The 24,887-nt window shown below is 41.5% G+C and overlaps 1 protein-coding gene across 3 annotated transcripts in view; it reads right to left on the minus strand.

Moving 5' to 3' along the window:
• LOC126336551 (uncharacterized) overlaps positions 1-24,887 on the minus strand; it is a 118,383-nt gene that overhangs the window by 70,874 nt on the left and 22,622 nt on the right. The window contains exon 2 of one of the 3 annotated variants that reach the window (XM_050000387.1): positions 24,580-24,676. The exons of the other annotated variants lie outside the window; for them this stretch is intronic. The gene's annotated coding sequence lies outside the window, so the exon portion shown is untranslated. The remainder of the gene's footprint in view (positions 1-24,579; positions 24,677-24,887) is intronic. 3 annotated transcript variants of the gene reach the window in all.

The raw sequence follows: 24,887 nt of genomic DNA on the forward strand, positions 1-24,887 counted from the left end.
AAATCACTTGCATGACCAGTTGTAGAATATTGCTCAAGTGTGTGGGACCATACCAGATAGGAATAACAGGGGATATTGAAAGTATACAGAGAAGGGCAGCACGAATGGTCACATGTTTGTTTGATTTGTGTGAGAGTGTCACAGAGATACTGAAGAAACTGAACTGGCAGACTCCTGAAGATAGAAGTAAACTGTTCCAAAGGAATCTACTAACAAATTTTCAAGAATCAATTCTAAACAATGACTCCAGCAATATATTACAACCCCCTTTGCATCACTCACATAGGGATCGTGAGGATAGAATAATTACAACAGCATGCACAGAGGCATTCAATCAATCATTCTTCCTGCACTCCATAGATGAACAGAACAAGACAACACCCTAATTACTGGTACAATGGGGCATACCCTCTGACAGGCACTTCACAGTGGTTAACAGAGTACAGATGCACATGTAAATTATAGTATGTTAGCTTTCCAGACATTAATTAACATAGCAGCTGCTTGGTTTGCTTCTGTCAGCCAATCACAGCACAAGAGCAGTGACATCAAACAGCATCACTTTTTCACTTTGTGAACACATAAATACCACAGACCGAACACACACAAAACACTAAACATCTCAAGTTTAGAATTGAAAACACAAAAAAAGAAATTAAGCAAGCAGTGGATCTAACATACTGCGCATTAAAGATCTCTCCAAAATGCATCTTGATTTGTTGCAATGAAGCATCAGGAGATGTAATGTCAGCAGATAAATAGGCTACCTATAGATCTTATCTTTGAGTTAGCTTTTTTTTATCTTAGAGTTAACTCTTGTTATTATTTCGTAGTTGACCATGAAATGGAGATTCAGTATGTCAGCTTGTAGTTAGAGTGTGATATTGCCCTTCCCCCTCTCCCCTCCACACACACCCTCCCTCCCCCCCCTTTCCTACAGTCTTGGTTGTGCTGACAGACTGATCTGTAGTGTAGCCCAAGGCCTAGGATAATTCTGATCAGTAAATGTCACTGCCTTAACCAGTATGGAAACCACAAGATGCGCCTGGGTCTCACCTTCAATGACATGTCATTTTCATTTTCAGTACAGTAACATAGGGCTTCTGCTGAAAGTATAGATTATGAGCAGATGAAAATTACTCTACCATTTATTTTTCAATCAATAATTCATCTAAAACATTTGTTTACAGGAACAACATTTGAAATCTTGTTATGACCAGAACAGGCCTCCATGCATGGGTGTTCTAAGTAGCACCCATCTGGGACACTTCTTGGTCTGCGTTGATAGTATACAATGGATGTATACAAAGATCTGTACACCCCATTCACTTGACAATACTCAACAGGTAGCTTTACTGTCCAGACCTGGAGAAAATAAGTATCTCCATAGTTATGACTTGCTTTGTTTAGATGAAGCAGATACAAGAAATCTTTATAACATGACCTTTTTTTTTCTTTTGAGCTACAGAAAGAAAGTCATATCAAAGAACAAGAAGGAGAGCACTCACCCTTAATCACATCTTAGTAAGTATTAAGGGAACTAACCACAGTTATGTCACTGCGTAATTCAGATAGTCATTCCACGCAGCTCTTTCTTCACATGTTGACTGATCACTTTATGGGGAACAAATATGAACAGGCTGCTCACCACCTTCACTGCAGTCAACGTAAGTAAAAGTCTGCTATTCTCTCAGCCAAGTGTATTGCAGGTGAAATATAGACTTTAGGACTCTGTTGGCACATGATCAGTACTCAAACTGACAGTGTTGATCTCAGCCTCAGGGACTGAGAAACACTACTCACGTCTGAGGGTGAGAATGCTCTGACCATATCTCAGTCAAGGTTACTGGCAGGATACTATACCATGGGTAGGGTAGTGGAATGTCCTACTGACACATACAAGTTTCTGGGACATCAGTAATCAAGCCTGAATGAGACATAATTGGGGAAGAGAAGCAGAATTCAAATTTTCAGAGATTTAGTTTCAAAAATGCTTTTGTAATGAAATATATCAATAATAACATTCATCACCTGTTCCAACGCCTTGTGGGTTGAATTTCCAGAAACACCGAAACATGTAATTCTAACTCAGAAGTCAAATACAAATTTTCATAGATGTACCTTTAAAATGCTTTAGCAGTTCTTTAAAAATGATTTGCTTAAAAAAGGAAAAAAAAATTTCGCCTGCCTTTTCACCCAACTGGTTTAAATTCCCAAAACTACTGAAATACATTTCCTTTAATTCTGACTAAGAAACCAAAAACCAATTCTCATATATCTAGCTTCAAAATTCCCTTAATAGCAACATACACATAAAAAAATAGTTTTGCATCACCTCAGTTCCAAGAGTTCCGAAAAAAGTACAGAAAATTGGAATAGAGATCAACATAAGTATCATTTCCACCCTTTTTATTGCTCACGAAAACCACACACTGCACGTTGTACCATCATACAGCGAGACCTTCAGAGGTGGTGGTCTAGATTGCTGTGCACAACAGTACCTCTAATACCCAGCAACACATCCTCTTGCATTGATGCAAGCCTGTATTCGTCATGGATTACTATCCACAATTTCATCAAGGCACTGTTGTTCCAAATTGTCCCACTCCTCAAAGGTGATTCGGCGTACATCCCTCAGAGTGGTTGGTGGATCACGTCATCCATAAACAGCCCTTTTCAATCTATCCCAGGCATGTTCAATAGGAATCATGTCTCGACAACTTGCTGGCCACTCTAGTCAAGCGATGTTGTTATCCTGAAGAAAGTCATTCACAAAATGTGCATGATGGGGGCAAGAATTGTTGTCCATGAAGACAAATGCCTTGCCAAATGGCTGCACTGTCGATCGGAGGACGGCATTCACGTATCGTTCAGTCATTATAGTGCCTTCCATGACCAACAGTGGCATACATCGGCCCCACGTAATGCCACTCTAAAACAGCAGGGAACCTCCACCTTGCTGCACTCGCTGGTCAGCGTGTCAAAGGCGTTCAGCCTGACCAGGTTGCCTCCAAACATGTCTCCGAAGATTGTCTGGTTAAGGATATAAGCAATACTCATTGGTGATGAGAATGATGCCAGTTCTGAGCAGTCCATTCAGCGTGTTGTTGGGCACATCTGTACCGCGCTGCATGGTGTCGTGGTTGCAAAGACGGACCTCACCATTGACACGAGGCAGCCTATTGCGCACAGTGAGTTGTAATACAACGTCCTGTGGTTGCACGAAAAGCATTATTTAACATGGTGGCATTGCTGTCAGTGTTCCTCTGAGCCATAATAATAGTGGTCGTCCACTGCAGTAGTAGCCCTTGGGCCACCTGAGCAAGGCATGTCAGCAAGAGTTCCTGTCTCTCTGTATCTCCTCCATGACCAAATAACATCGCTTTGGTTCACCTCGAGACGCCTGGACACTTCCCTTGTTGACAGCCCTTCCTGGCACAAAGTAACAATGCGGACACGATCGAACTGCAGTATTGACCGTCTAGGCATGGTTGAACTACAGACAACATGAGCCATGTAGCTCCTTCCTGGCAGAATGGCTGGAACTGATCGGCTGTCGGACCCCCTCTGTCTAATAGGCACTGTTCATGCATGGTTGCTTACATCTTTGGGCGAGTTTATCAACATCTCTGAACAGTCAAAGGGACTGTGTCTGTGATACAATACCCACAGCCAACGTCTATCTTCAAGAGTTCTGGAAATGGGGTGATGTAAAACTTTTTTTGATGTGCGTATTTTCAAAAAACCTTTCAGCGCCCATTTCAGTCCATTGTGGCTGAAAATTCAAAAAATCCCTTCTTAAACAATGCCTAAGGTATAACATCAACACTTTTTTCAGATTTGAGAATTTCTATCCTTTGCTGTTTGGGCTGAGTGAATATGATGAAATTTTGACACAAAACTCTAATAAAAGCATGTTTTTAGGCACCTATTTTTTAAATATTGATATATTATACATATAATGTAAGTTTCTGAGATTATTTCCCTATTTTTAAATTAATAAAAAATTATAAATTATATTAAAAAATAACTATATAAAAGACATGTGTATAACAATGGAACATTGCATCAAAATTTCAAACCAATCAATCAAAAACTTTCAGAGATTTACCATTATGAATATCTACATTTTCTACACAAGTACAAAAACAGATGCTCATTTCTCCAAAATCTCAAAACTCTGAAAGTTCGTCATGGATTGCTTTGAAATTTTGACACAACATTGCATTTGAATATTCACATATTTTTATATACCTACTGGAACACCACCTTGTATATAAGCAAGAAATGAGTACACACAAAAATCTAAATATTCGTTTGTTCAGAATCATTAATCTCTGAAGTTTTTGACTGACTGCTTTGAAATTTTGCAGAATGTTCCATTGGTAGATGCACTTGTTTTTATTTACATTTTTTAAAATATATGTAATATGTAAATTTATATAAGTTTAATGATAGGAAAATGTTATAAAATATACAATAGTGAAATGTTAGCAAACTGGAAAGTTGTATCTATAGCTTACTGGTTCATGATAAGGATACTACTACAGAACCTGACTTTGTCAAAACAATAAACAAGCCTGAAGGTCAGAGGAGGCGAGGGAAGATAAGATGGACAGAGAGATGGGAGGAAATGGACATAGAAAACATGAAGGAGATGGACAGAGAGGGGAAGGAGATGGACAGAGGGGGAGGAGAAGATGGACAGAGAAAGGATGGAGGTGCTGGTGGACTGAGAGAGGGGCAGAGAGAGAGGGTAGGAGGAGATGCAGAAAGAGGAAGTTTTTTTGTTGAAAATTATGTATCTATCAAAGTTCTCGATTGATTGCTTTGATATTTTTTTCCCCCCACAACATTGCACTTGATTACAGTTGTGTTTTGGGGTAACTATTTCTTTGATATATTTTTGTAACGTTCCCCATTATTAAATTTATGAAAAATTATATATTACATATATTTAAAAATAGCTACATAAACACACAAGTGTAATCCAGTGCATCATTGTGTCAAAATTTCAAAACATTCAGTCAAAAACTTTTGGGGATTTGAAATTGAAAACATTTTCAGTTTCTATACAAGTATAAACACAGATGTTCATATCTTCAAAATCTCAAATCTCCAAAAGTTCTTAAAGGATTGCTTTGAAATTTTGACACAACATCACATTCAAATACTCAAGTGTTTTTATATACCTACTAAAATTCCATCTTACATATGTAATACACATGTAATAAAAGCAGAAACATTATAAAACTGGTTGTTCAAAGTCATTAATCTCTGAAAGTTCTTGACCATTTGGATTCAAATTTTGACACACGAACAAATTCTAATAAGAGTATTTTTCTAGGTACCTAATTCTTTAATATATGTACATTTTCAATGCATATAATACACCAATATAAATATGTTATATGCAAAGGTAAAATATTGTTTCCAAAAATCTCAAGTTGTACACACACACACACAAATACTGAAATGTTGTTGGTAAAGAGGGAAGTTGGTATTTATGCATTATTGGTTCATGATTGGAATGTTACTACAGATTCTGGATTTGCAATAACAATAAACTTGGCTCAGGGTCAGAGAGGGGGGGGAAGGGGGGGGAGGAGAAGGAGGACAGAGAGAGTGAGAGGAGGCAATGGACAGAGAGAGGGGGATAGAGGAGGATATGAACAAAGAAAAGGGAAGGGGAAGGTGGACCGAGACAGGGGAGAGAAGGAGATTAGGACGTGTATGCAATTCCCATATATTTTAGAAACATGTGCTCTCTTTTTTTTTCTCTTTAAGCAGACTGAACCACAGCAAATCATGGCTGGGTACAGCTACTACCATACTAAACGGGAAACACTGCTAGCAAAAACCTCATGTGCACTTGTTCAGAATCTTAAATCTCCAAATGCTCTTCACCAATTCCTTTGAAATATCAGCTCAAGGTTGCATTCAAATATGCTTGTGTTTCTATATATCTACTGGTGTGCCATAAGGTTATGGTATAAACACACACACACACACACACACACACACACACACACACACACACACACACACCATATGATACTCCCATAGGTGTATAAAACCTTGTGTGCTTGAGTGCATTGTTGTGCCAAAGTTTCAAAGGAACTGGTAGGAACTTTCTAGTGATTCAAGATTTTGAATAAACATACATTTACATCTACATAAGTAAAAATGTAAATGTTCATTCATTCAGAATCTTAAATCTCTGAAAGTTCTTTACCAACTGCTTTCAAATGTATGTATGTTTCACATATCCTCTTAAATCAGTGACCAATTTGAAACAAACTTGTTACACATAGCCCATACTGCCAGGCAACAATCACTGTGGGGGTAAGAACCACCTACTTATCATAGTTCCAGGTGATTTAACATCATATGCAATGAGCTGTGTGAAACACTGCTGATCATATATGATGTTTAAATGTATTACTTCTCTGTTACCAACTCTACTGGCAATAAATTTCACAAACAATATCCACACATTCCACTAAATGCACCTAAAAAATTATATCATGGTACCAAAATATTTCAGGAGATACATTGTCATGAACCTGATATGAGTGAAAGGCTGCTGCAATGAACATGATGTTTCAATTTATTTCTTCTTTGCTATTAACTCTATTTGCAACACATTCTGCAGATGTATCCACATATGACTCTAAATATACCCACAAAATTACATCATTGTATAACACATAGAACAGAGAACAGGACATCATAAACACTGAGATGCGTGGAAAAACTGCTGTATCATGCATCACATTTAAATTTATTACTTCTATGCTAATACCACAATTTACAACATATTTTGCAGATGGTATCACATATGCCACTGAATGTACCTACACAAATATATTCTAGTATGAAACATAGTTCAAGAGATATGATGTCACACAAACACTTGAGGTGCATGAAAAAACGCCACATCATGTATGAAGTTTTAAGACATTTATTCTTTACTACTAATATACTCCTACAGTTGAATCAACACACGAAACCTCTTGACACCTGCCAGCACTTTTGATAGCTTTCATCTGCAAAGCTCAAATGGTTGTTGGTGAAAACAAATAACCATCTCCAGTGTACATATACTGTGTATTTATAGCAGAAAATTGAATAACCAGTTTTGCTGGATTTGTAGGCTAGTAATGTATAAATATATTTGTAAAAATTATAGCGGAAATCTATACAAAAATGCAAATGTTTATTTGCTCAAAATTTTAAGTGTGTGAAAGTTCATCACCAATTGCTTCAAAATTTTGACAGAACATTGCATTCGAATATGTGGGTGATTTTATATACTTATACCTCTGTCATGGGCATGATGTTAAAATGCATCTGCAGACTAAAAAAAAAAAAAAAGTTGTGGCAGCCATGGGAAGGTGGCAGCACGGTGAGTTCTTAACAGTTAGTGATTAAATACTCCACCATTTCAATAATCATGGATCAGTGGAATGGAAAGCGTATGTTAGCCATAAAAATGTTTTATAAAAACAATGATAGTTTGGTAGCGGCAAAGAGGGAGTTTTGATATTTTCACAATTAAAGAGCTCATTATGCTGTTCCATCGAAACACGATAAAATGTTGGATTAATAACTTTGAAGAGACTGGATCTGCCCTCAAGAAGAAACCAAAAGGACGACCAAGAAGTGTGCATTCTCCAGCGAACACTGATGTTGTACGCGAGTCTGTCCTACGGAACCCTCAATGTTCGGTTCATAAGAAAGGGACAGTGGTTGGAATGTCCCAGGAGAGTGTTCACAGAATTTTTAATCTTGATTTAAAATTTCATCCATACAAACTACAGATCGTGCAACAATTGAAGGAAAACAATTACCAGTTACAATTAGGATTCTGTGAACAAATGATAACAAAAATAAACAATGACAATTTCTAAACAAGTTGTGGATGTCAGATGAGGCCCATTTTCATCTAACAGGTTATGTGAATAAACAGAACTACCGTTACTGGGCAAACACAAATCCTAATAAGGTTCATGAGCGCCTTTTATACTCTAGTAAAGTGACAGTATGGTGCGGTGTTTCGTCACATGGGATTATAGGACCGTATTTTTTCACAAATGAACAGGGAAACACAATAACTGTTAATGCCGATAATTATGTGGAGATGTTACGAACTTTTGTTACCCCTGCATTGAACAAAATTCCAAATGTTCAAGAAGCCTGGTTTCAACAGGACGGAGTGATATCACACACTGTGCAGCAATCAATGGCATATGTGTGAGAATTGTTTGGCAACTATATGATCTCATGATTCAGTAACATTCCCTGGCCCCCTAGATCACCAGTTTTATCCGTTTGTGATTTTTTTCTTGTGGGGCACCTCAAGAGCAAAGTCTACACAACTCAACAAAGAGCCCTGGATGATGTAAAACAGATAATTCGGGATGCAGTTCACAGCCCCAGCTGAAATGTTACAGCAGTCAATGAGGAATCTCAATAGCAGATTTCACGAATGTATTTGTACAGGAGGACACCATCTAAAGGACGTAATTAAAAAAAATAATAATAATAAAAATTTTAAAAAAAAGATAAATGTCATCAATGTTTCGTAAATGGCAAAGTTGTAAGGTTTCAATTACTATGAATGAAATTTCTTTACTTCATCACTTCTAGTTTTATTGTATTGCAGAAATGTTCCCGTTTTTCTGTCTCACACTGTTTAAGTGATCATTAGTAAAAGGAGTTGTCCCCCATGCCCCTCTCCCCCTCCTCAACCAAGTACCAATAGCCTCCTCAGACGACAGATGAATGGGCAGAGGCATAGCGCACTCTCTTGCCCTTGGGATGGGAAACTGTTCTTAAAGGAAGAAGAGCCACTAGAAGGTCGACAACACAGGATGGAGATGGCAATGGAAAACTATATATGCCAGAATGATTCCATCTCAGAAGTCCATCATAACTGCCAAAGTCTTATGACCATCCCAGAACCTCTCCCCTAAATCCATTTCCCTCCACACCCCTACGACACCATGCACATGCACCTTCTATGTGCTCCCCAAAATTCACAAACCCAACAATCCTGGACTCCCATTGCAGCTGGTTATTGTGCTCACACTGAAAGGATTTCAGCCTTCCAAGCAATTGCCCATAATGTACCATTCCACATCAAAGACACCAACCATTCCCTTCACCAACTCTCCACTACCCCCACTCCATCCTTCTAACTCCTGGTTCCCTGTTGGTCACTGTTAACGTCAGTTCCCTATATGCCATCATCCCTCATGGCCATGGTGTTGTCACACTTGAACACTACTTTTACCTACGTACTTCACACCTACTACCTCATTCCTATATCATCTAACTAATTTTGTCCTACCATGTAACTACTCCTTTGCAGGGAAGGTGTACAGACAAATCCTTGGCACAGCCATGGGCATCCACGTGACATCATAACCTCCATAAACAAATAATACATCTGAGATAAAGATTTTGTTAAACAGAAAACATTCCTATACAATTTTGATCACTTTCTCCAGCTGATTTTCAAAATAATTAATTCCTGTACAAAATCTCATAGAATTTTCAGCTCAATGGTCAATGAAAACTACAAATTTCTAAGCCAACCTGTTTATGGGCCATCTATAGAAAACCTTCCTAGCCTCTCAAACCACTGGTCTGGTTCAGGTTCATTGATGATATCTTCATGATTTGGACTCAGGGCCAATATACCCTATCCTCATTCCTCCACAACCTCAACACCTTCTCTCCCATCTGCTTCACCTGGTCCTCTTCAATCCTGCATGCCATGTTCCTAGACTTTGACTTCCTCTTCTCTGATGACTCCATCCATGCCTCTGTCCACATTAAATCCACCAACAGTACATGTATTTTGACAGTTGCCCTCTGCCAATGTACCCATATCCTTTGCCCTTCTCTGCTCCTCTCTTTTCCACTCCCCATTTTTCTTCTTTTTTTTCCATACACCCCCCTCCTGACAATGTGACTAATGGTCTCTAGTCCCTCCATGTCCCACCAGCCAGTGTTCTTCTCTCTCCACACCCATCCTACTAACCCTCCCCCATCCAACCCTCCGCAGTCCCCCACACTCCAGATTGCTTGTTATTTATGTGATAGTTCCATTCCGGTTGGAGCTGCTGGTGGTAGCTGTCGTGTGTGTGTGTGTTGTGTGTGAGGTGTGCTTATTTGTGTGAAGGTGTATGTGTTTTCTTTTCTGGAGAAGGCTTTGGCTAATATCTATAATGTGTAACAGTCTTTTCTGTTGTGCCTGTCTGCAACTCAATGGTTCATCATTAGGGTAAGTAGCAATCTATCCTATTTGTAACAATTTTGATATTCCGACCTGGAGTTTCCATTGTTTAATAAAGCCTTAGATTTGAAACATCTGTAAATGTAGGTAAATACACTGAAGTGCCAAAGAAACTGGTATATGCATGCATATTCAAATACAGAGATATTTAAACAGGCAAATACAGTGCTGTGTTCGGTAACACCAATTTAAGACAACAAGTGTCTGGTACAGTTTTTAGATCAGTTACTGCTGCTACAATTGGAGGTTATCAAGATTTAAGTGAGTTTGTCTGTGGTGTTATTGTCGGCACATGAGCAATGAGACACAGCATCTCCAAGGTAGAGACGAAGTGGGGATTTTCCTGTACGACCATTTTGTGAGTGTACTGTGAATATCAGGAATCCGGTAAAACATCAACTCCCTGACACTGCTGTGGCTGGAAAAAGATCCTACAAGAATGGGATCAACGATGACTGAGAGAATCGTTCAACGTGACTGAAGTGCAACCCTTCCACAAACTGCTGCAGATTTCAATGCTGGGTCATCGACAAGTGTCAGCATGCGAACCATTCAACAAAACATCAATTTGGGCTTTCTGAGCCAAAGGGGCACATGTGTACTCTTGATGACTGCACAGCACAAAGCTTTACACCTTGCCTGGGCACGTCAATACTAACATTGGACTGTTGATGACTGGAAACATGTTGCCTGGTTGGGAGAGTCTTGTTTTAGATTCTTTAGAGTGGATGGACATGTATGGATCTGGTGAGAAACTCATTAATCTGTGGAGCCTGCATCTCAGCAGCCGACTGTTCAAACTGGTGGAGGCCCTGTAACTGTGTGGGGCATGTGCAATTGGAGTGATATGGGACCTCTGAAATGTCTAGATACAACTCTGACAGGTGACACATACGTAAGTACCCTGTCTGATCACGTGCATCCATTTATGTCCTTTGTTCATTCCGAAAGACTTGGTAAATTCCAGCAGAATGCGACAGCCCAAACGTCCAGAAATGCCAAAGAGTGGCTCCAGGAACACTCTTCCGAGTTTAAACACTTCTGCTTGCCACATAACTCCCCAGACATGAACATTATTGAGCCTATCTAAGATGCCTTGTAATGTGCTATTCAGAATAGGTCTCCACCCCCTCGTACTCTTACAGACATATGGACAGTCCTGCAGAATTCATGGTGTCAGTTCCCTCCAACACTACTTCTGGCGTTAGTGGAGTCCATCCCACATCATGTTACACCACCTCTGCATGCTCGCTGAGGCCCTACATTATATTACGCCAAGAGTACCAGTTTCTTTGGCTCTTCACTGTAAAACAGTTCAATATTATAACTGGAATTTGTATTTTTCAAAGACAGTTGTTTTGTGTACACACACACACACACACACACACACACACACACACACACACACACACACACTGGTCACACCGGACTTGAGAGTTGATTACCGCAGCAATATATTTTTGCCATCTGTCCGTCTTGGGCTACTTCCTTCCATTCACCTTCAATACCTAGGCTCCTCAAATCAGCCTTCACATTGTCTTCCCATCTACACCTTGGTCTCCCCACAGGACATTTTCCCTCTAAGTGCCCTACCAGTACTCTGCGCACTGCCCTGCCCTCATCCATTCGAGCAACGTGACCCACCCATCGCAAACTATGTGATTTAATAATACTGATTATGTCAGGGCTTGAACAGAGTTCGTGAACCTCTTCATTATGCAGTTTTCGCCACTCTCCGCCAATGTTATCCCTTTTTGCTCCTAAAATTTTCCTCAAAATTTTGTTTTCAAATGCTCGAAACGGCTTTTCATTTTGCGCGTTGACAGACCAAGTCTCACACCCATACAGCATAACTGGTAGAATAATAGTTTTGTATATTCTAATCTTTAAATTCCTAGACAATATCCGTGATGAAAGTAATCTATTCAGTGAGAAGTAGCACACATTTCCCGCCCGTAATCTCTTCTTCAGTTTGGATTCAATCTCATTTCTCGAAGCGATGTCCACGCCTAGATACTTAAATGTGTTCACTTTTTCAAACTGCATGTCTTCAACTCTTAACATTTTCTGGTGTACTGGTGTTGGCATTCTAGTAGCAACCAGGTATTTAGGTTTTCTTCACTTATCTTTAGACCTACATCTTCACTAGCCTTGATTAACGCATTCACATTTGCTGTTGTAGTTTCTATCCTATAATTATTTTTGAAAATACTGCTGGAGAAAGTAAGTGATGATAATTGTATAGGAATGTTTTCTGTTTAACAAAATCATTATCTCAGATGCATTATTTGTTTGTGGAGATTATGCTGTCACACTTAAAACTTCATGAATGTTTATTTCTTCATTGTACATGAAAACAGATTAAAATTGTAATAATAACAAACTTATTTGTAATTGTTACTCATTTATGTAATACTTGATGCAAGACCAGTAGTTGAATGGTTGTTGAAAAGTTGTCAGTTTGTGTGACAGAGTTTGAAGGTGTACTATTTTTCAACCCATTTTTCTGTTTTTAAATTGATCACAAGTCAATATACATTTTCATGATAAAAAAGATGACATTTTTTTCCTATAATTTGAAATACAACCTGGACTTCTTACTGACCTAAGACAGCATGCAGACTTCAACAGTTAGGTATTTATTAAGTTTCCTAACATTATGAACCAATAAAATTTTCTTGCAATAGCACTGTTGCAGCTATAAATTTAGCAGTGAGTGAATAGTGCTGAAGCATGCATGAACATGATTTATGGAACATAGTACTGTATAGAGAAACACTTAAGATACAAGGAAGTACAGGTTGTGTGTAGCACTGAAGACACTGACTGGCCAACAATAATACAGGTTACAGAATAGGCCAAGCACTCATTTTCAATCACTTGAATAATACTGTTTCTTGAGCAGCTCACCAGAGCATGCCAGGGGCCTGACCCACATGGCTTCTGTAAGCGGACCTGTCAACCGTATGGATACACGACCTCTGAAATCGCTTCCAGGGGTGGGAAAACCACATACATAAAAACACTAGGCACAGAAAAATACATGTTACTGAAAAAATGTGAAATACGGAAAAAACACACAGGTACTGAAAAAGCACTGGTACTGTGGGGAAAAAAAGGCACTGATCTCACAAAGCACTAAGATTATGAATCATCAAAAGTAACAATAGTGCTGACATCCATTTCACTGCCAGACGAAGGTGGCTGCTGCAACATGTGGTAGGCAGGCTCCGGCGAGTAGGGGCAGCAGAGCTGAGGGGGCAGTTTGGCATGCCATCACCTCTCTCGCGAGAACTGACCCCGTAGTGCACAGCTGCAGCTACTCAAAGTGATAGGATGTTTGCCTGTCAGGACCGTGGATGACAATGCGCAGCCACCAGCCCTGGAAACGCTCGATGAAGACAGGAATCCAGTTCAACTGGTGGCCAAAACCACGAGTTCAGACATGGCACATCTGGCCAGAACTGTTGTGGACCCAGCGACGCCAGTGGACACACCATCAGATGCAACATGTGAACGAGGGTCTGTGGTTAGTGTCCATGTAGCAGCTCCACCCATCTCTTTACCCCATGTAATCTACCCCATCATTCCTATTTGCAGCTATTATCCACATTAGTCGTATTATCCACATTAGTCTTATGAAGATTTGAGAAGAGTGAAGATTACTATAAACCTTCTAGTTTATCTATCTTTTCACATAGAGTTGGCTCCAGTTCTTCTTGTCTAGGGGTCTGATTCTTGAAACTGAAATTCTCAAATTATTGGGTCCTTATGGTTGAATTGATCCAAATGAACTTGAAGAGCGTTGTTACAAAATTTTTGTTGTTACATTAACATATTTTGTCAAATTTTAGTGTATCATACAGTCTTTTGATTTTTCACAATAACTAAGCTGAAATTACATTTCATGCTCGAACAGTCCACCAGTGTACTGCCGGTCCATAGTGTCCAACAGGCACAATATTTCGGAGATCAGACATGTCGCCATCGTCAGGTGCACTGACGAACTGAGCTCCTGATTGCGAGCAGCCATCTTAATTGCCTCCCCTGCTGCAAGGTGTTCTCTCTGAGGTTCACGCCCACACATATGCAGTCTGAGACACTGACGTCGGCATCTACATCTACATCTACACGACTACTCTGCAATTCACATTTAAGCGCTTGGCAGAGGGTTCATTGAACCACAATCATACTATCTCTCTACCATTCCACTCCCTAACAGCGCGCGGGAAAAACGAACACCTAAACCTTTCTGTTCGAGCTCTGATTTCTCGTATTTTATTTTGATGATCATTCCTACCTATGTAGGTTGGGCTCAACAAAATATTTTCGCATTCGGAAGAGAAAGATGGTGACTGAAATTTCGTGAAAAGATATTGCCGCGACGAAAAACGTCTTTGCTGTAATGACTTCCATCCCAATTTGCGTATCATATCTGCCATATCTGTGCACCAGTGTTTTTAGCACACCATTCCTCTGCGAAGGGTGGTGGCAGCTATCCACATGCAAATAAAGATGGTGGCATCGTTGTAATTGCCTCTCCTGTCCTGGTCGCCCGTTTGCTTTCTTTGCTGAGCGTCTTTTTAATTACACTCAATGCTGCTTCTCATGCCTTGCTGAGGTTATAGCCACAATCTCAGTTGATGATTCCATCTCTGGTACGAATTTCGATAACCTCTGTAACGACGCTGTCCCAGTATTTAGATGTCTGTGCCAAGACCTTGGTATGTTGGTAGCCCATTTCATGATTTTCGAACAAACAGTGCTCTGCGACCACCGACTTGTTGGGATACCTAAGTTGAGTGTGCCTCTGACGTTATCGACAATGATCTTCAATGGTGCAAACTGTCAGTCCAATATAAATCTTCCCACACTTACAAGGAATCTGGTATATGCCAGCCTTCTGCAAACTGAGATCGTCTTTGACACTTCCCAATAATGCTTGTGTTTTATTGGGTGGGCAAAAGACAGTTCCTACTCAGTGTTTGCTCAATATTCATCCTACACTCCTGGAAATGGAAAAAAGAACACATTGACACCGGTGTGTCAGACCCACCATACTTGCTCCGGACACTGCGAGAGGGCTGTACAAGCAATGATCACACGCACGGCATAGCGGACACACCAGGAACCGCGGTGTTGACCGTCGAATGGCGCTAGCTGTGCAGCATTTGTGCACCGCCGCCGTCAGTGTCAGCCAGTTTGCCGTGGCATACGGAGCTCCATCGCAGTCTTTAACACTGGTAGCATGCCGCGACAGCGTGGACGTGAACCGTATGTGCAGTTGACGGACTTTGAGCGAGGGCGTATAGTGGGCATGCGGGAGGCCGGGTGGACGTACCGCCGAATTGCTCAACACGTGGGGTGTGAGGTCTCCACAGTACATCGATGTTGTCGCCAGTGGTCGGCGAAAGGTGCACGTGCCCGTCAACCTGGGACCGGACCGCAGCGACGCACGGATGCACGCCAAGACCGTAGGATCCTACGCAGTGCCGTAGGGGACCGCACCGCCACTTCCCAGCAAATTAGGGACACTGTTGCTCCTGGGGTATCGGCGAGGACCATTCGCAACCGTCTCCATGAAGCTGGGCTACGGTCCCGCACACAGTTAGGCCGTCTTCCGCTCACGCCCCAATATCATGCAGCCCGCCTCCAGTGGTGTCGCGACAGGCGTGAATGGAGGGACGAATGGAGACGTGTCGTCTGCAGCGATGAGAGTCGCTCCTGCCTTGGTGCCAATGATGGTCGTATGCGTGTTTGGCACCGTGCAGGTGAGCGCCACAATCAGGACTGCATAGACCGAGGCACACAGGGCAAACACCCGGCATCATGGTGTGGGGAGCGATCTCATACACTGGCCATACACCTCTGGTGATCGTCGAGGGAACACTGAATAGTGCACGGTACATCCAAACCGTCATCGAACCCATCGTTCTACCATTCCTAGACCGGCAAGGGAACTTGCTGTTCCAACAGGACAATGCACGTCCGCATGTATCCCGTGCCACCCAACGTGCTCTAGAAGGTGTAAGTTAACTACCCTGGCCAGCAAGATCTCCGGATCTGTCCCCCATTGAGCATGTTTGGGACTGGGTGAAGCGTCGTCTCACGCGGTCTGCACGTCCAGCACGAACGTTGGTCCAACTGAGGTGCCAGGTGTAAATGGCATGGCAAACCGTTCCACAGGACGACATTCAGCATTTCTATGATCGTCTCCATGGGAGAATAGCAGCCTGCATTGCTGCGAAAGGTGAATATACACTGTACTAGTGCCGACATTGTGCATGCTCTGTTGCCTGTGTCTAAGTGCCTGTGGTTCTGTCAGTGTGATCATGTGATGTATCTGACCCCAGGAATGTGTCAATAAAGTTTCCCCTTCCTGGGACAATGAATTCACGGTGTTCTTATTTCAATTTCCAGGAGTGTATTTTCCTTCCTCCATGACTTCTTCAGTCTCCACACGCTGTACTGTAGAAATGGGGGTGGAGAGCATGTCTGATCTACCATTCCAAATACCCGTTTTTCTGGAATACAGTTTTGAGGTGTTCCACCTCATGAGGCAGACTCTCTGTGTCAAGAGATGGTGCGCGCCCTGTGCACCAGTGTTTTTAGCACATCATTCCTCTGCGAAAAGTGGTGGCAGCTATCCACATGCAAATAAAGGTCGGTGTGCATATTCTTCCTGTATAACCCGTGGCCCAGGGTGCCATCCGCTCTTCTTTTGACCATGACGTCCAGGAATGCTAATCTTCCTTCTGCTTCAGTCTCCATAGTGAATTTGATGTTCAGATGTAAGAAGTTCAGGTGTGTAAGGAAGTCTAGGAGCTTGTCCCCTCCATTGGGCCACATCACAAACGTGTCATCCACATAACAGAAAAAACAAATAGATTTCCATTTGGATGACGCCAAAGCCTCCTCCTTGAAGTACTCCACATAGAAATTCACGACCAAAGCCAAGAGTGGGCTCCCCATTGTGATTCCTTCTGTTTGTTCATAGTATTCTCCATTACAGAGAAAATACGTGGAGGTCAGAATGTGCCTGAAAAGGTCGATCGTCTTCGTTTCAAATTTCTGTGCAATAAGCTCAATTGACACTGCCACCGTGGTGAATAATGAAACAACGTCAAAACTCATCTGGATATCTGAGTCTTAAGAAATCCACAGAATTACGAATGTGATGAGGGCATTTACCCACATAAGGGCTTAGTAATTCTGACGTATTTGGCCAGCAAATATGTAGGTGCCCTAATGTTGCTGACAATTTTTCATAACGGCATCCCTTCTTTATGGACTTTAGGGAGTTCGTAAAGTATTGCCAATACAGGTCCTTGTGGTGTCAATTTCTTGGCGACACCCTCTGGTAAATTAGCATCTCTGAGAACAGGCCTAGTCTTGTTCTCAATCTTCTTAGTGGGGTCAGCGTTGATCTTCCTGTAAAGTTTGTCATTTAGCAGGCTCTGCATCTTCTCAACGTAGTCCTTGTGGGAAAGAACAACCATAGCATTGCCTTTGTCAGCCAGTAAGACAACAATCTCAGGGTTCTGTCTCAGGTCTCGAACGGCTGCTCTCTTCCTGCTTGTGATATTCGAATTGATCGGTTTATATATACTAAGATGGAACCTTTCTTTCGGACATGTCACCATCGGTGACCATGCAGCTCATTAGAATGAACTTACAATGAAATGAACATCCTTAGCTGCTTACAGCCGTTGACATACGTCAACGGTGACAGATGAAAATGTGTGCGCCGACTGGGACTCGAACCCGGGATCTCCTGCTTACGTGGCAGATGCTCTATCCATCTGAGCCACCGAGGACACAGAGAATAGCGCAACTGCAGGGATTTATCTCTGGCGCGCCTCCCTCGAAACCCACATTCTCAGCATATTGTCCGAAAGAACAGATACCATCTTAACACACACATATTATATATATAATGATGTAAATAAAACAGAAAGAAACTTCCACATGGGAAAAATATATTAAAAACAAAGATTCCAAGACTTACCAAGCGGGAAAGCGCCGGCAGACAGGCACATGAACAAAACACACAAACACACACACAGAATTACGAGCTTTCGCAACTGGCAGTTGCTTCGTCAGGAAGGAAGGAAGGAGAGGGAAAAATGAAAGGATGTGGGTTTTAAGGGAGAGGGTAAGGAGTCATTCAAATCCCGGGAGCGGAAAGACTTCCCTTAGGGGAAAAAAAGGACAGGTGTACACTCGCACACACACACACACACACACACATATCCATCCGCACATACACAGCTGTGTATGTGCGGATGGATATGTGTGTGTGTGTGTGTGTGTGTGTGTGTGTGCGAGTGTACACCTGTCCTTTTTTTCCCCTAAGGGAAGTCTTTCCGCTCCCGGGATTGGAATGACTCCTTACCCTCTCCCTTAAAACCCACATCCTTTCATTTTTCCCTCTCCTTCCTTCCTTCCTGACGAAGCAACTGCCAGTTGCGAAAGCTCGTAATTCTGTGTGTGTGTTTGTGTGTTTTGTTCATGTGCCTGTCTGCCGGCGCTTTCCCGCTTGGTAAGTCTTGGAATCTTTGTTTTTAATACATATTATATATATATATATATATATATATATATATATATATATATATATATATATATAATATGTGTGTGTTAAGATGGTATCTGTTCTTTCGGACAATATGCTGAGAATGTGGGTTTCGAGGGAGGCGCGCCAGAGATAAATCCCTGCAGTCGCGCTATATATATATATATATATATATATATTAAAAACAAAGATTCCAAGACTTACCAAGCGGGAAAGCGCCGGCAGACAGGCACATGAACAAAACACACAAACACACACACAGAATTCGAGCTTTCGCAACTGGCAGTTGGCAGTTGCTTCGTCAGGAAGGAAGGAAGGAGAGGGAAAAATGAAAGGGTGTGGGTTTTAAGGGAGAGGGTAAGGAGTCATTCCAATCCCGGGAGCGGAAAGACTTCCCTTAGGGGAAAAAAAGGTCAGGTGTACACTCGCACACACACACATATATATATATAGTTAAGGCTCACCAGGCACTCGACCATCTTCTTCTTCTTCTGTGCGAATGCACAAACAGTGCCCGAAATCTTACAGGAATCGGCAATGCGCCTTGAGTAATGAGTATAATGGGCTGGGGCACTACGAATGTAGTGTGGGACAATACGTTGAGAATGTGGGTTTCGTGAGAGGTGTGCCAGAGATAAATCCCTGCAGTCGCGCTATCCTCTGTGTCCTCGGTGGCTCAGATGGATAGAGCATCTGCTATGTAAGCAGGAGATCCCGGGTTTGAGTCCCGGTCGGGACACACATTTTCATATGCCCCGTTAACGTATGTCAATGCCTGTAAGCAGCTAAGGGTGTTCATTTCATTGTAATTTGATCGGTTTAGTTCTCGTCAGAGCATGGCAGGCTCCCCAGCGTACTTCTTCAGATGCTTCAGGTGGTAGTCGCACAGCAACCTGATCAACTACACTGACAATGTCCGCTACCAGCATGAACCTAGATGTGGGAGCTAAATTAAGGCCCTTCTCCAGAACTGAAAGTGCATCCCCAATCAGCTCAATGATGCTCGTGAGATTGATGACCGACTTGTGTAGGGCCTCCAGCAATGGTCCCCCCCCCCCCGAGAGATTAAAGAATTTAAGATATCTGATGTCCCGAGGCTGGCCCAGGTCCTGGAATTAAAATGATTGGCTAGTTGTAGATGTAGTTTAAGTAGTTCCTGGCAGTTGTACTCTAAGCTGCGGCTGGTAAAGAGCACCATCTCACGAACCAAGGTGAAGCTAGCACGCTTCTTAATTCTCTTAGCTGCTGCAGAATCGGTGTGATGCATGACCTTAGCGAAGTTTGGGGCACAACCCAATCGGCATGACATCTCTTCATAAAAGCAAGAGCACTCAGCAAACGGCTCCTTCGGTGGTGCAGCTTGTTGAATTTCTTCATGCTGTGATACATTTCTTCCCCACAGAGGTATATGATGTGATTCTTCAGTTTCTCCCGGCGTATTTCTTGCTCGAACAGTCCACATCCCAATGGGACCTGGAGCACTTACAATCTTTAAAACATTGTGAACAGGAAGTGAGTACTGATGGCGTTGTTGCTGTCCTTCAGCTGGAAACCTATATACAACAGCTGGTCCATGTGGTAGCATAAAGTTCACTACAATTCCTTTTAACTCATAACTGGTGTCTATAATCTCTGCAATCCACCAGTCACAGTCATACACACACCCCACAAACATCCCCCTTCACCGGTTCACCGGTTGTGAATCTGATTATCATCCTGCTGTTTCTGAGGTGTTGGCCAAATGAACATCATTTCTTCTTTATTGCTCTTTAAAGTGCTTGCAATATGAGTTCTCCCGTCACATTTAGTCCAGAAATGTGTCTTCTGAATTCCTTTCACAGGAGTAGTTTGTTTGGACTATTCTTCTTTCATCTGCTCACGGAAGGCTGTGGATGTGGCTGAATCACAGCTGCATTTGATCTGGAACGATTATGTTTTGTAGCATGGCACTTCAGCAGTGGACAGTGTCCAATTCTTGGGATTACAGCTTGATAATAAATTCAACTGGGAGGAGCACACCACAGAACTGCTGAAGCATCTCAACAAATCCCTATTTGCAATGTGAATTGTGTCAGACATAGGGGATATAAAAATGAAAAAGCTGGCATACTATGCTTACTTTCATTCCATAATGTCATGTGGAATTATTTTTTGGGGTAATTCATCAAGCATAGCTAAGGTTTTGAGGGGACAAAAACATGCAATAAGAGTTATATGTGGTGTGAACTCATGAACATCCTGCAAAAGCCTGTTTAGGGAACTAGGGATAGTAACTACTGCTTCCCAATTATTTATTCCTTAATGAAATTTGTCATTAAAAAGATATCACATTTTAAAACCAACAGCTCGATTCATGGAATCAATACTAGAAATAAGAATAATCTTCACAAGGATTTAAAGTCAGTTAGTCATGTACAAAAAGATGTGCATTATTCAGGAACACACATTTTCAATAACTTGCCAGCAGCCATAAAAAGCTTAACAACCAATGAAATTCAGTTTAAGAGAAGCCTAAAGGATTTATTTATTGGTGGCCAACTCCTTCTTATATATATAACTTCCGCACCATTTCAGTGCAGTAATATGTTCATTGTAAATAAGTATTATAGTAGTTGTATTACACATTTATTACCTTATAAATAAATAATAAAACTTTTTTATTTTAAATTCAGTGCATCAGTATTTGTAAAATGACTCTTTCATATAGTGTTCATTAAAAAATGATGATCATTCCACTTGGGACCTGTAGAATGGTACATTAGCTTATTTTTTTCTGTTGCAAATATTTGTCATGTATTGTTTTTCTGACATGTTCTATATCCTGGAGGACCTCCTCACTATGGATCAATTGAAATGAAAGTAAATTTAATCTAATCTAATCATACACCATCACAAGGCCCCTTCCCCTGACCAGTAGCACTGTATATCCAGTCAGTTGGCACACGTGACTTACTCCATTCAAACAGCTGGTAACAATTTTTAAAAAGACTAGGAACACCATCAGAAATAATGATGATCTACTCTGCCACTGTTTGCAGTTGAAGAATTTTGTGCATTCGTAGCAAAGCATGAGCTGACTCGTCCTGTGTCATCACTGATAACTGCAACACCTGTTGCCTTTTTTTGAAAGTATGTCACTCCTGTAAAAACTGAAACCTGGTCTTTACTCCAATGATGTCCTTGTACTTCTTGTGGGAGAATTACAGGCCAGTTTTCAGCAAAATCACAGTAAAGTGCTAAACATAGTTCTCCAGACTACACATGCCCTTTCACTTCTGCAATGTGTTGTTGCAATTTCTTCAGATGCTGGTGTGTCACTGCTTTCACTGACAATTTACCAAGTTCATCAATGAAACTGTCAAAGTCACAGTTTTCTTAATTAGTTTATTTTACTTCCTTATCACATATGTAATTTCTGCAGAGTTATCAACTATGTCTTCCAGGCCAAGGGTCTGTAAAGACAGTCCTCACTTTCCAGGCAGCCACCGCTTTCTTGAAACAAACAAGTCTCTCGCTTTATGTCACAGACGACTAATGACTTTAGACGCCCAACCAAGGTGTCATGTGTCACATTCTCCAATAAGTTCTTCAAAGTTACCACACAAAGTTCAAAATTCCTGCAGTACACACATAAACAGACACCTCTAGGTGAGTGTCAAAGTGCAGAAAATTTTGATCTTCCAATATGTGAAGTTGTATAGTTACTCTTATAAATCACAAAAGTTTCGTTAATACTACAAGTCATGTACATCTTCAATTTCACAACTTTTTGATTTTCAACTGTTACAATTATAGTGTCTTTTTCGTTGGTACTCTGGCGAGAACAGTCCCATTTACCTTCCAGATAAAATGAATGCTGTATTTGAACTTGAGCTGTTTCTACAGGATAACCATAATAGGGATCTTATTTTCCAAAGACACCTTTTACAGACCTCACATTTCTTGATTTGTCTGCCATGTACTTTGATACTGATGGAATGTGGTTCAAAACAGTTTTCTTTGAAAGTGTCTCTCGAATAATGTACACATCAAAAAAAAGTTTTGCATCACCTCAGTTCCCAGAATTCCAGAACCTGTGCAGAAAATTCGAATAGAGATCAACATAAACAACATTCTCGCCCTTTTTATTGCTCATGAAAACCACAGATTGCATGTTGTACCACCATACAATGAGACCTTCAGAGGTGGTGGTCCAGATTGCTGTACACATCGATACCTGTAACACCAGTGACACATCCTCTTGCATTGATGCATGCCTGTATTCATTGTGGCATACTATCCGCAATTTCATCAAGCCACTTTTGGTCCAGGTTGTCCCACTCCTCAATGCCGATTTGGTGTAGATCCCTCAGAGTGGTTGGTGGGTCATGTCGCCCATAAACAGCCCTTTTCAATCTATCCCAGGCATGTTCAATAGGGTTTATGTCTGGAGAACACACTGGCCACTCTAGTCGAGCGATGTCGTTATCCTGAAATCATTCACAAGATGTGCACAATAGGGGCACGAACTGTCATCCCTGAAGAGGAATGCCTTGCCAATAAGCTGCCAATCTGGTTGCACTATCGGTCAGAGGATGACATTCATGTATTGTACAGCTGTTACGGCGCCTTCCATGACCTTCAGCCCCTTAAAACAACAGGTAACCTTCAACTTGCTGTACTCGCTGGACAGTGTGTCTAAGGCATTCAGCCTGACCAGGTTGCCTCTTAACCCGTCTCTGAAGATTGTCTGGTTGAAGGCATATGCGACACTCATCAGTGAAGAGAACGTTAAGTGGTCCATTCAGCATGTTGTTGGGCCCATCTGTGCCGTGCTGCATGGAGTTGTGGGTGCAAAGATGGATCTCGCCATGGATGTCGGGAGTAAAGTTGCGCATCACGTGGCCTATTGCACACAGTTTGAGTCATAACATGACGTCCTGTAGCTGCACGAAAAGCATTATTCAACATGGTGGTGTTGCTGTCAGGGTTCCTCCGAGCCATAATCCATAGGTAGCGGACTTCCACTACAGTAATAGCCCTTGAAAGGTCTGAGAAAGGATGTAATCGACTGTTCCTGTCTCTCTGTATCTCCTCCATGTCCAAATAACATTGCTTTGGTTCACTTGAAGACACTTCCCTTGTTGAGAGCCCTTCCTGGCACAAAGTAACAATGCGGACGCGATCGAAGTGCGGTATTGACTGTCTAGCCATGGTTGAACTACAGACAATATGAGCCATGTAGCTCCTTCCTGGTGGAATGCCTGGAATTGATTGGCTGTCGTATTCCCTCCATCTAGTAGGCACTGCTCATGCATGGTTGTTTACATCTTTGGGTCGGTTTAGTGACATCTCTGAACAATCAAGGGACTGTGTCCGTGATACAATATCCACAAAAAACATCTGTATTCAGGAGTTTTGGGAACTGGGGTGATACAAAACTTTCTTTGATGTGTGTAGGTAAAACTTGCACCTTTTCACTGTAGGAAGCACAATATACAACAGCTGAATTGATATTTGCGAAAAATTCCTGGCCAAAGGTACAAGAGTGCTTTGGTTCATTTTCTTCTGAAGATGGAATTTCTACTTGGAAGTGTGTGGTCAGTTTTGCCGTAGTGTATTCATCCATAGCTTTAGTAATTTCTCTGTACTTTCTTGATGCATAGAGTTTAAGTATCGACTTCACTGACTATGGTTTATTAACAGAACTAACACATACCTCTGTAGTTGACTGATTCAGGGTATTGAATTCTTCCTCTGCATCATCTGCACCATGGGCGGCTTCGCCTTGTTCAGATACTATCATTGTTGTTATTCTGTCAAAACATTTAGAATACAAAAAGTTGTCACTGGAAACATCTTCACTTTGAAACAGTCTTCAAATAAGAACACTAATTCCCAACCTGAATGAAGTCTGTTTTTTTGTTTGTGTTATATATCACTCTTTTATGTATATGCAAACAGTCAGCACACTTCTCTCTCCTTCGGCCTCAGTCAGAAGAGATTTCAAACAGTTCTTTTTCCAAA

Source organism: Schistocerca gregaria, chromosome 2, assembly GCF_023897955.1.
Source record: "Schistocerca gregaria isolate iqSchGreg1 chromosome 2, iqSchGreg1.2, whole genome shotgun sequence".
In the NCBI taxonomy this organism is placed as follows: domain Eukaryota; kingdom Metazoa; phylum Arthropoda; class Insecta; order Orthoptera; family Acrididae; genus Schistocerca; species Schistocerca gregaria.